The sequence below is a fragment of the Rattus norvegicus genome, chromosome 1 (assembly GCF_036323735.1).
Source record: "Rattus norvegicus strain BN/NHsdMcwi chromosome 1, GRCr8, whole genome shotgun sequence".
Lineage (NCBI taxonomy): Eukaryota > Metazoa > Chordata > Mammalia > Rodentia > Muridae > Rattus > Rattus norvegicus.
The window spans coordinates 228,756,363-228,770,833 of NC_086019.1; the positions used below are offsets into that span (position 1 = coordinate 228,756,363).

A 14,471-nucleotide genomic window follows, 5' to 3' on the forward strand; every position below is an offset into this window, starting at 1 on the left:
CTGCTGGTGGGTCATGGTCACACGGTTGAATTTTTACTGGAAGGCTGGAGAAAACAGGCAAACAAACAACAGCAGCAGTGAGCCTGGAAAATGTACAATCCTGTCTGTACAGTATTCACTGAAACAGTTCCCCAGCGGGGACACTTCCAGCTCCGAATTAGAGGATGATGACTGTCCGGATTGGGCAATCTGGCAGCTGTCCGTTAGTTAGCTCCTGACCTGGTGGGTCTGACAGACCAAGTCAGGTCGCGCCCTTTGCTGCAGGAAAGGCTTTTCCTCTGCCAGAGCAACTTCCTCCTGGGGACCGGGTGGTGGCAGGGCTACTCAAGCCACCCGGTCAGTATATTCTGATGGAGTAGGGTGGGCTGAGGATTGGCTTTCAGTGTTGCATCTCCGCCCCCTGCAAGATTCAGCCACTCTGGAGTAGCGTGGGCAGAAGGCGTGACCAGACCTAGGTATATTATTCCGGCCTTAGTGTGAGACGCTGGGGCTGCTCCAAGCTTCCAACAGGGACGGTCTGCAAGAACACACTGCCTCTGCGGAGAGGGCTACGACTCCAGCTCTCCCTTGCTGGTCAGGTGGGGGCAGTCGAGCTGCCAGGACCCGAGGCTCAGAAAGTTTTTGAGTGAGGTGGGGGGCTTGCGGGGTATTATTGGGGGAATACTGCTATGCCGAGTCAGCTACATTCTGGAGCGATGAAGGATGTCAACAGAGGAGAATAGATCTCAACCCTCTGTGTGTGTGTGTGTGTGTGTGTGTGTGTGTGTGTGTGTGTGTGTGTGTGAAGAGGTGACAAAAAACTCAGTATCAGACTCAGCTGGGGTGATGAGGAACACAGACTTAGGTTCAGTCCCACGGGTTTTCGCGAACTCCCAGGTAGTCATCTACAGCCGAAGGTCAAGGCGCCTCTGGGGAACTCTGGCCGCCGACTGTGTTGGCGGGCGTTCTTCCTGCCGAGGGCAGTTGGAGGCGCTGAGTCTTCGTCTGCAACTTGTGGTGGGCGGAGCCTCCACAGGGCTCTTCCCTCTGACAGAAAGCTCCGCCCAGCCCGCCATTGACACGCCTCCCAGCTCCCGGCCGCCTGCCCAATCCGCAGCACTCTCGGCCCAGCCGAGCCGGCGCTTGTGTGGCCGGAGGCTGCTTAGGGGACCCTATCGAGCCGCGGCGCCCGCCGGACCGGGACCTGCGCGGCTCGGGAACGCGCCCTGCCGCTATTGTCTCGGGGCCGCACAAGCTCGCGCCGCCCGGACGGCGATTCCCCTCCTCTTCCTCCGGGAGGGAAGGATCCAAGAGCGCCAAGCCGGGCTGGCTGGAGGAGGTGGCCGGGAAGGCGGAGGGAGGAGCGTTACTCCCCGGCCCGAACTGCTTCTCCTACGGCGTAGGCTGCCGCTGAATTCAGACCGGCAGCGGGTCGCGGGTTCCTGGTCATGGAGAGGAGATCTGCACGCGGGGACTCCAGGAGCTCCGCTCCCGCTCCCGCTCCTCTGGCCATCGCTTAGACACCTGAGTAGACCGACGCTAGGAGGGGGAGGGGAAGGTAAGGCTCCTCTGGTCCTGGGTGCCCAGCCCCGCCTCCTTGGCGGTCCCAGGGGCCGGGAGGGCTCAGACCCGACCTGCGCACCTTGGCGTCTTGGAGGCCTGGCGGTCCTGGTGCTGGCGTTTTTTTGTTTTTTTGTTTTTTTTTGTTTTTTGTTTTTGTTTTTGTTTTTTTTTGTTTTTTGTTTTTGTTTTTGTTTTTGTTTTTCCGAGAAGCACAACATCCTGTGTATCCCAGCGTCCGCCTTCGCCGGCGCCTTCCCGCCGGGGTTCTCCCAATGCGCCCCGAGACTTAACCTTCTTCCACGCAAAGGGGTCCTTAGGAATATGGGTTTGATCCGTCTTTCACCCACCTTTTCACCACGGGGAGGGTAACAATGGATCTTTTAAAGTCGGTGTGAACAGCCCTAAACTTTCTGGAAAGGCTGCGTGGGGGACGCGGACCTCTGTGAAAGGTTGATGGAATGTGCATTGTGGAGCCTTGGCGTCTACAAGAGCGCGCTTGTGTAAAGTTTGGTGGTGGTGGGGAATCTTTGTCTCCTACTGTTGCCCTGAGTTAGTGTGACCCTGTTCCTTGAGGGTAAGGCGCGGCTTCAAAATCTGGGCATCCTTAAAGCTGGGGACCAGTTTTAGCACAGGATCCCACTCCTAACAGTTCCCGGCAGAGTTGGGAGGTCCTGGCAAAGAATGGGGTTCGCACTGTGAGTGCCCTGAGGTGCTGCAGTTAATATTACTTACCGACCTCCAGCAATGTAACCAAGATCTCTGCTGGGGGTTGATGTTTGTCACCAGACCCTCCTGTGGAGCAGAAACACTTGCCTTAAATCCTCCGCTGAAGGTTAAGAAAACAGACTTTGACATGTCTCCTTTCATCAGCAGTTGGGGTTAAAGGTAGAGTGCCTAGCCTTTTAGGAAGGTCCATTCAGCTCCTGAACCACACAGTGTCTGGGACTGACTCCACTGTGCTGGCGACTAGTGTGATGCCGCCCAGTTGCAGTTGAGTCGAAGGCGTGCAGAAATCTTGAGGGCTCTTACCAGTAAAAAAGAAAATTTAGAGGGAGAGGAGGTGGGAGAAGAGTTTCATCAAAGCTGAGGGAGGCCCGAATTCCCACTGCAAGCAGGCATATCTGTTGTAAATGGCCACCAAACCCAAATAACGTACAAATTGTATATACCCCTCAAGATTAAGAAAACTTGACCAGTTAGCACCGGTCTGGGGATCCTACTCTGGTGTGTCCCTCATTGTCTTTCAAAGGGTTCTTTTGAGTTTGCATTTCTGGGCAATGCAGAATGTGCACCAGGACTGTTCATTTAGTGTGACGGTGTCTTCTGTTTTGAAATCACTCTCCCTATTTATGTGTAGAGTGGTGGGTTGGAGCTGGAAATTTGTCTTCTGACCTCAAGTTCACTCTCTCCCATACTGTTTTTTTTTTTTTTTCCCTTTTTCTTTTTTTGGAGCTGGGTACCGAACCCAGGGCCTTGCACTTGCTAGGCAAGCACTTTACCACTGAGCTAAATCCCCAACCCTCTCCCATACTGTTTATCTAACTTTTGTCCTTCTAGAAAGTTAAGGTTAGAAGTGCACTCCGAGCCGTCACCTGTCCTCTGTCAGCCTGTAGGTGAGAGTAAACTGAGGCGTGGTGAGTGTGCACCTCTCTGTGTGTTATTGTGTGCACAAGACATCAGCATCTAAATTCTTCTCCCCCCAACCCCCAGCTCCTAGGAAATTCTGTGTAATTGGGATAGCAGGTCCGTGGTCAGTTGTTTGAGGAAGGTCTCTCTCTTCGTTTAGCCTATAGCCAGTGGATTTCCTGAAGTGTTAGAATCACAGGAAAGTTGAATGTGGCATCACCTCTGTTATGCTGTAGGGGACGCAGTAAGATACCAAGAAAATGGACAGAGCAGACTAGTGGGCCATTATGTAATCCAGAGAGTACCACTTAGTAGCTGTGTGTGCCTCTGAGCAAGCTTCTGAAATGGAGATAAATGAGCCACATTTCAGGAGGAGAAAACCATAATCCCTATTGAATGGATCGTTTGAGTCCTACATTTGTAAATGTCTATACACTATAAAGTACTCTGGATTATTTATTAGTGACACACCCATCCATCCATCTGCCATGGATCCATTAACTGCGTACTTAATAAATCCACTCATCACGGGCCAGGCATTCTGGAAGGACTCTCAGCATACTCTGTGGCACTTTCTGTTAGCAGGAGAGGGAAGTGGAGGAGTGGCAGCAGATGGGGAAGCCAGAGGGCAGGAGATCCCTGTGTGCTTTCCATTGACAAAGATGAGTAAGGCTGCAGCTGAGGAAATGAGTGTTGCTGGGGACCCAAGCAACTAAGAATACTGAGATCATATCAGCCTGTGAATGGGAGATCCATGGTGCCTGCGTTTCTTTAGGAGGGCAGAGGAAGCTCTTACTGGAGGATGGGCAGCAGAATAGTTTCGGACATTATTTGTTAAACCAGGCAAAATAGTAGAGACTGAAAACTGGCCTAAGAGGTATCACCTTTATTCTTCTTTATTTTTTTGAGGTAGGGTCTCACTGAATAGCCAGGGCTGGCTCCAACTGCTAAGCCACCATGGTTCTCCCAGTTACTGGCTGACCATTCTACCCAGCAACGCCGAAGGCGGCACGTCAGGCATGGATTTGAAAGAAGGCAACTTTGGCCGTCGAAAACAGTTTGCTGCTGGGCTACTTGCTAAATTTTTTTTTCATCCGTGAGATAAGGTTTAAAATGCTTAATGAATATACCGGAGTCAACTAAGTTTCCAATTGATATGCAAATTATTGAATTAACACTGCCAACCCAAAGGTATTTTATACTGTAGTTTGAAACGAGCTGTAACTAGATATAAATTACAGCTTAATCAAGCTGGCTTCCGCCATAGACTTCTGTTTTTTGGCTCCTGTCAGAATGGAAGCAGGTGTGTGGGACCGCAGGCTGCCTGCTGTTCTGTGCTATACCTCCCTTGTCCAGGCATCTGCCCCTCCCCCTCAAAGGGAATCTTTTCCCTGGCTTTGGTTTGTGAGCATTGCCGGAGGGAGGGATGAGCTGTCTGGGGCAGGGCATCACTCAGGATGGCCTTGTCTGAGTTTGTCTTTCAAGCCAGCTTCTCTATTAACTCTGCTGTCCCAACCAGATCAACATAGGAATGGGGTGGGGGTGGGGCATCTGCATGTCTGAGACTATGAAAAGTCACTCTTCCTGTCTCCATTTGTAAAGAGGCATAATTTTCAAGGAGACTTAAGTGCTCTCAGAACAGCAGCTGTTGGGGGTGAAACCTGAAACTGCTTTAGTTCCCCGACTGGAAACACACGTAAGGTCAGCTGATGTTTTATAAATCACGGCTGATGGGAATAGACTAGGCTCAGATATTTAAAGTTATCAAGTTAAATGTGGCTTTTGTGGGTGACAAGAATGCGAGTCAGGGTGGTGGACACTGCTGTACATTGCCGAGTACTGGCCTATAGGGGATCCTAAAAATACTGATAAAGTAAGGAAGTGGAGACCCTGAGAGGTTCACTAATTAGGTAAGGTCATGTAGTAAATTAACGGCTGAGCAGGGACAAGTACCCCTTTGTCCTTCTTTCCAGACGGTAATTTCCCACTCCTTCCCTATTTATTCGTTTATTCCACTTTGCTTTCATTGGCAGTTACTTAAGTGTTTGGTTTTCCCTTGAGCTTAGAAACCCATTGTACTTAAGTTTAAAAGGCAGACCCATGGCTTTTCCCCTCCCACATTTGTTGGCCATGATATGCAGCGCATAGTAGGGTGATCTTTGTGGGAAATTTCTGTCAAATAAGGAACTCTGAGGAAAAGTGTTAGCTTTGCTTGCATTTTCTGTAAACAGGATGCAGAGTTGCAGTATTGTGGAAGGGCATTTTCCCCCCTGAGAAGTTCCTGGAAACATGCAGACTTTTTTTTTTCCTTTGTGAATCATAGGGATAAAAACATGTTAGGGATAGTTAGTGTGTTCTTTTGTTTCCTCTTTGCTCCTTTGGAGAACTTTAATGCTGGTCGTGGAGAACCATATCCAGCAAGTATTTTATTGAACTTCTAGACTAGGCAAGGCACATGACATCAGTTAGATAAACGAGGCCCAGAGTCTTTAGTAAAACACCTCTAAAAAAACGTAAAACAGACCTAGAGAAGGTACTGACTGTCTCTTTACAAGTTAGCCCGTTGTATTATAAGACAAATCTGTTTTGAAGTTATTAGTAGATTCCCTCTGTTGACAGATTGGTAACAAGACATTCTTTTTACAAGGTGGAAAAAAGTGAGGTTTTTATATGAGGCCTACCAGGAAAAGTTATGCCGCATTTAATAATAATTTTTGTTGTTTGTTGTTGTTCTCTTGGTTGACATGCTGTCCCATGGAGCTTAGGCTGGCCTTGAACAGCCCAGGATGACCTCGAACTCCTCGTCTGCCACTTTCCTTCTGGGTCTGGGCGTTCTTTGATAGGCACTTGCTGAGGGGAGATTGTAGTCTTAGCCTTACCATGTTAAATGCAGCTTTGTGTAGAAATGCTACTGGGACATTGTTGCTGAAAAGACTTGTAGCTTAAGACAGTCTAGATTGAGCTGCCAAGAAAAGAGTCCTTATTGCCTCATCACAAATCAGGTCTGGAGACTGAGTGTCTTGAGTGAACCAGTTATCAATTTGGAAGCTTTTATCTAATTCTTGGCCTTCGTTTTGGAGACTGCAAACTTCTGCATCAGATGGTTTCAGCTATGGGTTCTCTATTGCTACTCTTTCCTGAGGAACAAGTAGTTTGGCAAGTTTGATAAGTAGCAAAAAAAACAAAATAAACAAACAACCCCCCACCCCCAGAAAAAAACTATCATCACCACTACCACAACAACAAAACAAAACAAAAAACCCCCTGCATCCCATTTCAGAAGAAATGAGAAAAATTCATTGTGGGTTTTTTTTTTTCAAAAAGCCAATACAATAATACTATAGAATCAATTTTGTTGACTATGAAGTCTTCATATGAACCTTAAACTCTTGTACCCTTGAAGTAAAAGATGTGGCCTTAATCGCTCCATGGGAATGCATGGATAACCACTCCCCAGTGGTAATCAAAGATAAGTAAGTGCTGTTAGTAGGGTGTATTTGAAGGTGGTCTAGCTCACAAGGTGAAATGAAGGGTGTGAAGTCTTCTCGGCAAGGTTCTTAGCATCCTTTTACTTACTAACAGCAGCCGCTGATTTCACAGCATCCGTGTTTGTTTAGAGCATGCCTGACCCACAGCCATTTCCATCCGGGTCAGCCAGTTGCTAACTCCACCTAGCTGCCCAGTGAGCACGTGGTCTTATTGTGATCTGGAATCCTTCTGGTCTCTTTCAGTTTTGTTGCCAGAGTTACTGAGTCTGGGACACTTGCTGGTCATGTGTCTCAGGTTTTTAGTTCTCCCTGGTTTGGTCGTGTGAAGTGCAGTCACCGTCCTAGTGCTGGCAATGCTTGCTCGTGGGAGGACCTGTCTTTCAAGTCCAGTACCCCTCGGTCAGGGCAATTGCTGACAAGGTGTAATATGGCCATTTTGCTTGGCTGAGGTTTTACATGCTCTGGAGAGAATGACTTGTAGCTTGACTTAGAGCTCACCTGCAGGTGACATCATGCCCTCAAGATCCAAAGACTTCTTGGGTTTCCCCAGCCACCTTGGTTGTTGCTGGGCAGGGCACTGTCATTCAGGTGTTGGCAAGCACTCACAAGGTAGGGGAATTGGCACGGGAGTGGTCCAGTGCTCTACATTTGGGTGAGCCAGCTTGAGGGAGTGTTTAGGAAATGAGAAGTATGTTGTATTCGCAGAGACTGAATAAGATCACATGCATTCAGAGCCACCAAGCCAGTTTTCTTTGTTGTACCATGTGCTGCAGGTCTTTGTTGATGCATTACTCCCACTGCCTTTATCACAGAACTTAGAGCTTCTTGACTGGAGGGCCGTCCACACACGGGTGTGCCCTGTATATGTATGCGATGTGTGTGCCTGTGCGCATGTATGTATCGTAACTATCATGTCTCTATTGACTACCGTGTTTCTATGGTGAGGCAGGACCTTTGTGTTAAGAGATGGTGGTACACACCTTTAATCGCAGGAAAGAGGCAGGTGGATTTCTGATTTTGAGACCATCTAGTCTCCATAGTTAAGTTCCAAGATGGCCAAACTACATAGAAAGACCCTGTCTCAAAGAACAAACACAAACTGGACTTTGTTCTTGCATTCTCAGATTAGAAGCTTCCTGTTTAGGGGAAGGGCAGTAGTATACGTGGGTCCTGGTCCTGTGATCGGATACCCTAGATCATTTCAACTTGTCTTTGTCCTGTGAGTCCCAGCATTTCCTTGTTAGTGTATCACTAGATTATGACTTTGTGGTGAATGTGGGCTTGTTAGTCAGACATTCCTCCTGTTTCAGCCTTTCCCCTACCTTTGACTTCTAGCAACATAACTTCCTGGTTCTTTCTTCTTGAGCAACGTTTTAAAGGGTTGTCCCTGGCATTGTGTAGAGAACGCAGCCAACCAGTGCAGGCCGCTGGCAGCCTTGCCCTCTCCTGTGTTAATGAAATCAGCCTCCTTCAGGTCAGAGCCCGGCTTTGGGGCTTGCTTTGGAAGGTCAGCTGCAAGGCTATGAGGTGCAGGAGCCTCCATTGTGGGCCTCTGCACAGCCATCTGTCATTGTCAGCAGGTTGGAAACCTCTCTTGTGTCTTTCTAGCCAATGGGGAAGGAGGGTTGGGTGGGTGGGGGTGGCTTAAGAAGTCTTGGAAGGGACTGGGGAGGAGCTTCCTAAGAGACTGAATGAGGGGAGTGGGAAGGGATCTGAGGAAGAGTTCTGGGGTAAAAAGAAACAGCCATGGGCCGAGATGCAAATGACTCTTTCCTCTCTTTGTCTGATTCTTCAGATTAAGGAGCCTTTGAGATCTGAAGGAGGAACCGCACTGAGTACAGTTGTGGACCTGCTTGGCTTTTATTTGGGGTTTGTGACTGGGGGCAGCTCTTACTCTGCAGAAAGGCCGTGGCAGGACAGTGGGCTCCATAAGGTAGGAACACAAAATGGAACTATCCCTAAAAGCTGACTGGTTAGCACCCTCCCGAGGCTCTATTTTCTCTGTGCCACTGCAAACAGCAAGGGCTCAGGTAGACTGACGTTCCGGTATTCAGGGGAAATTTTTTTTTTTTGAGATCTTTTTCTTTGTTTTACTTACAGTTTGATTATGTGGCATTGGGCACAAGTGACTGAATTGGTCTGATCTCTTGGACCTATTGCTCATTCTAGAGGAAAGCTATTCAAAATTGACAGTTCCCACACAATCCCTGTGTCGCCCCACCCCCCAGCCCCACCCCCTCGCCTCCCCAGGCCTGTGTACTCTGCCTCCTTTTGCTTTTATTTCTGCTTGGGCCAGACCAGTGTTAGCTATTGTCCTTGGTGCCTCAGCTCCTCAGGCTATAGATAGGCAGAGCTTTTCCCAGTGTAATGGATACCTTTGGTTTCGTTCAGCAGTTGAGGACTTAGGAGTCGCCAACCACTGCTTTTCCTGGACTTCTTTAGCAGAGTTGAAAGGGCAGCGCTCTTCAGAATATTTATTGCCAGACATACAATGTGAAGGACTGGATATAAGAATAAATTCAAATGCTTAAAGCCACTTACCTAAGAATAATAGAAAGTATTCACTTGACTGGCTTTTGGTCTCAGACATTTGTAAATATTCCGATTTTGGTTTTTGAGAGACAAGTTTTCTCTGTGTAGCCTTGGCTGTCCTGAAACTCACTCTGTAGAACTCAGAGGTCCACCTGCTTCTGCCTTCTCAGTGCTGGGAGTTAAAGGCGTATGACATCACTGCCTGGCTAATAATTCATTTCTTTATCCCTATCCTTTCCTTTGTTGGGGGAGGTTTGGCTTATCTTTTCTCGCACCCGGGAACGTTGGCTCGGGTACATGGTGCTTCACGAGAGCGAAGTGGGCTCTGTGTAAGTAAAGCAGTTGCAGTGAAATCAGCCAACATTTCAAAGCCAGACGGTTTCGGGGAACGTGGCATCCCCTGAGGGTGAGACTGAAAGGAAAGAGGCGTGGTGTCCTGATGGAGTGTGTGCCTTATAGCCCAGTGTATATGGGCTGTAGGGCTTTCAGTTTTCTGGGGACATTGCTTATTCATATCTCAGCTCTGAGTGAAAGGGCACCATGTTCTCCCAACCTGCTGTCTGCTCCCGCAACCAGTGCGTGTACAGACGTAGGATTCATGCTGAATTCCCCACAGTGGTTATTTTAGGAAAACATACTTTATACTATGTGCTTTGGGAATACAGTGTGTAGTATTTTATTTTTCCCTAAAACACACATACACATGCACGGGCACTCACACTCACATAAAACTTCCCAACATCTCTTTGTCCCACAGAAATCTATATGTGTTTAAGTACACAATTTTCTTGACACTGATCAAATTTAAATATGTACTTGAAAGTTTTGAAAACTTAAAGTGCTTAGAAAATCCCCAGGTGCTAAGGTTGTTTCTCATTGAGCAGGTTTTCGAGTTCAAGCCCCTGCTTATTCTTTAGTAGTGCACACAATCTCTATGTAAACCAGACACCTGTATGAGACAACTAACATTTATCTCTTTAAGCCAAACCAACTCTGTCAGGTCTCTCTCTAAGGAGAACCTTAATCGAAAATTCAAAGCAGCTAGGAGCTAATGGATTGATTGGGTCAGAGATTCAGATATATTATATTTTATAGTCTGTGTTTTCATAGTTTGCGTGCCTCTTTTTTCTGGAATATTTTACTTTTTATTGCATGGTTTTACATTTTAGATACCATAACGATCACACTGTAAAGATTTTCTAAGATCACAACAAAAGAGAAAGTTAGCCAAATTTTAACCAGCTGGACAGGCATTCTCAGAAGCAAAGATTGTTGACTTAACTATTCCGTTGGTTCTTTCAAAACTTACAACCTTGCTAAGGAGTCTTTGACCAGGTTATGCTGCTATCTTGGCTGCTTCTACGAGCCTGAGTTTGTATTAAAAATAGATCCTCGTGTGGAAGAGTATAAACAAGGCGAAAGGATTGGACTCTTGAGTGCTCTGCAGGATTGGGAGCTGCGTGAGTCTGATGGAGCACAGTGGGCGCCTCTGCAGTGGGTAGTGGGTCTACTCATTTGGAAAACTTACGCTGCAGAAGGAGAGCGAGCGTCCGCCATCACTCTGTGAGTAATAAGCACCTGTGGTGTACATCTGGCGTCTCCACATACAGAGACCCTCCCTTTCATCCGCCCCATCATGTCTGCCAGCAGTGTAGAGGGGAAGGTTTTTCCATTATACTGTGTGGTTGAAGCCATGATAGCACACTGCGGAAGGGGAAGGTTAGCCAGCCAGTTTGCTACCCTCTCTGTAGGAGCCCTTCTTGCAGATGCGACTCAACCTATCGGTCAGCAGAATTCAGGCTAGAACTGTGTTTTGTAGTAGTCGAACAAGAGCTGACTTTCTAGTTACATTTCTCAGAGCCTCAAAAAATATTAAAGGTGGGGCTGGAGAGATGGCGCATGGGCTAAGAGCACTGACTGCTCTTCCAGAGGATGGGAGTTCAATTCCCAGCACCCACATCTGTCTGCAACTCCAGTTCCAGGGAATCTGATGGCCCCACACAGATGTACATACAGGCAAAGCACCAATGAACATAAAATACAAATAAATTTAAACACTATTGAAGGCATAAATGGAAAATTCCTGTGGGGTTGGGTAGGGAGAAAAGGTGTGGAGAGCAGCTTATCGACAGAGAGAAGAGATGGGAAGAGAAAACCAGAAATCTGTGGTTTAACAGATTCTTTGGGACTATAATTAACACAAAATTAGACAGATTTTCACCCACTTCGTGTTCCTTCTACTATGTGTGTGTGTGCATATATATATACATATATATGTATATATATATGTGTGTGTGTATATATATATATATATATATATATATATATAGAGAGAGAGAGAGAGAGAGAGAGAGAGTGTAAATATATGCCCTATTATACTTGGAACACACACGCACACATGCATGCATGCGCGCGCACACACACACACACACCTCTCCTAACATTTATGATGAATTCCTTTGTAGGAATTTGTAGTCTAACTACAGCAACCACTTAGTTGAGCACCTACTGTCCACAAGACCCTGTGCAAACAAAACCCCAAGGTGAGACAGATGGATAACTGTATAAATTAATCGAAACATAAGGGTCAAAGCAAGGCTTTCTTTAAACAGTATAGGAAGAGCAAACACAATGGGAACTCAGAGACTCTTGTTTAAAACCCCAAAACAGTCCTCTCCAAGTCCCACCCCTTCTTAAAGGTTAAAACTCACAGCTCCCTTTAACATTATCAGCATTAGAAATAACTGCTTTCTGTGACAACTGTCTGTACTTACACCACACAAATTAATCTGTGGCTCGTTCTCAGCTGTGTGTGTTCCTCCAGCTTTGCTGTTACTAGGAGCTTGCGCATGCCTGTTTCCCAAGGAAAATCTATTTAAATAATGGTGAGGTTTTACGATTGTTTTCAGGGGTGGGTGGGTGGGTGGGTGAGGAGGGACTAATAACTGAAAAATAAAATAACATATTGCATACTTCCTTGAACGCCTATTTTTCCTAACATCAGCATTTGTAAGTCAGGCTTTTATGGTCTTAGAAATTGCTTTAGTTATCTTCCTTAAATATTTACTTATATTGCTCATGTAAGTATTTCTAATTGTTCGCTTGTTTGGTTTATAACCAAGTCTTGAGCTAATATTTTTACGTTACCAGGTTTATACTCATAATTGTTTCAGGGGGCTGGAGAGATGGCTTAGTGTTTTAAAAGCACTGACTACTCTTCCAGAGGACTGGGGTTCAATCCTCAGCACCCACATGGCAGCTTACAACTATCTGTAATTCCACAATGGACACCTCACATAGACATACATGCTGGCAAAATACCAGTGCACATAAAATAAAAATAAATAAAAAAGATAATTGTTTAATTGTTTCAAGGACTTCTGAAATATAATCAAACACCAAAAATTATGCTTTAAAAACTGTGGAATGCTTTTCTGATCTCTACACAAATGACCTGGGTATTCCCATTGTAGATAGCTTGTTTATTTCAGGGGTAGTGCCATGCCGTATTGGTCTTTAAAATATATATAAAATGGATGAGCCCCTTCTTTGTAATCTGATTTTCACTACAAGAGTGACCTTTAAAAAGGGACTGGTGATGCCAGCTCACACCATTAAAGTGAAACATGAGCCCCCAGTAAAACCTGATTGTGCCTGATGCCCACACTGAAGCCAGAACACCGGAGGAAACACCAGTGCCCTTCTGTTACTGGATTTTCAGGCTTAAGCAGTTATTGTTGGGAGCTTGGGAGGCGGAACATCATTTTGGGGGTATTTCCTGGGTGAATTCTACCCTTTCTTTCAAACAAAAGACTTAAACTGAGTTTGGAAGCTAGATTTCTTGAGGCCGCCGCCGCCACCACTCTTTTGTCTGACCCTCGTGGTTTCTGTCACCGCTCTCTAATGACCCTCTCTCTAATGGTTTGAGTGCTGCTGCTTTCTGAATTTGTGACACATCTCTTTTCATGAATAATTTGGATCTCTAAGTGGCAATCGATATTTTTTGAAGTAATGTATTCATAGTACCATCTCTGAAGGGAATCCATCCATGTTAAATGAAACACGAAGGAGGTAGGTGTCTGTTTTATAATTTTAACAATTTTCATGCATTAAAAATAAGTTATTTTTTTATTGTTTATTCTAAAATATGGTAGAAGTGCATTTTACTTTCAAGGACAAGAATGGTGGCTCATTTGTGTTTTTTTGTCAGCAGTCTAGTGGACTCAGAAGGACTCATTTATGGTGGATTCCTTCTAAATTTTCGTGTCAAGTTACCATTTTGTGACACCGAGGACATGCTATTGTTATTTCCAGTGGGTTGGTGATTCCCTGGAGCCTCTCTGCTTTTTATTTTTTTATTTTCTTCTCTGTGTGTGGCTACATCTGGTGTGACATATTATCTCCTGAAGAAAGGCCTTTCAGCCTGATGAATAACACCAGCCCTTCTCACCCTGAGACAAGGGAACAGACAGATTGCAGCTCCAGAGGCATCACTGGCACCCCCTTTCTCATCCGATCTTGACAGTTGTGTCCCCCCCAGAGAGCCTGGCCCCAGGAACATCCCCTCTACCCCTTTCTTTGTTAAAGGGCAGTTTTTCTTTGTCACACTTGTTTGGATCTGCTGCTAGGGACACAGAGCTGGAGTTTCCTCAATAGCACCTTGGAGGCTGGTGTTTTTGTCTGAAGTGTAAGCTTCATTTAAATAATGACCTTAAGCTTCTTCTAAACAATGGCTTTTATTCACACATCAAGCCTCTTGGATCTAGTCATTTTGACAGACACATCAACTCAGACCGCGGCCTTTGCCTCCTGTAAACTCTTGATCAATTCCTGCTTAGACTTCCCCTTCCATCCCTATTCATTTCCATGATCCCATGTCGTTTGGTTCCTGGAAGTACTTATTTGCCAACCAGAGTTTAAGTTTAATGGGTTTGCCGATTGTTCAGAATGGTTTGGAGGTTCGTCGTACAACTGGATTCTTGTTCTTTATTTGGTAGTAGACTAGGAATTTTACTCTGAGGGTGTTAGATAAAGTCAGGCCACTCGGGCTGCTCTGGTTGTTAAGGAAGTGATGTAATGAATGCCATGTTGTTTGAAGCTGTTGAGTACATCCTAGTTATCAGCAGTCAGAGTAGTAAGGCATTACCTTAGTGCTAGCTAGCAGCTGGCTCCTCCCTCCCTCCCTCCCTCCCTCCCTCCCTCCCTCCCTCCCTCCCTCCCTCCCTCCCCTCCTTCTCTTCTTTATTCTTTCCCTCTCTGCTTTCTACTAAATTGACAGTTTCA

General features: G+C 46.1%; 1 protein-coding gene across 6 annotated transcripts in view; it reads left to right on the forward strand.

The window, feature by feature from the left end:
- Positions 1-463: 463 nt before the first annotated feature.
- Cemip2 (cell migration inducing hyaluronidase 2) overlaps positions 464-14,471 on the forward strand; it is a 77,488-nt gene continuing 63,480 nt past the window's right edge. The window contains exons 1-2 of one of the 6 annotated variants that reach the window (XM_039080169.2): positions 1,398-1,537; positions 8,452-8,589. The gene's annotated coding sequence lies outside the window, so the exon portion shown is untranslated. The other 5 variants (XM_063264704.1, XM_006231166.5, XM_008760299.4 and 2 more) reach the window with 5 other exon arrangements.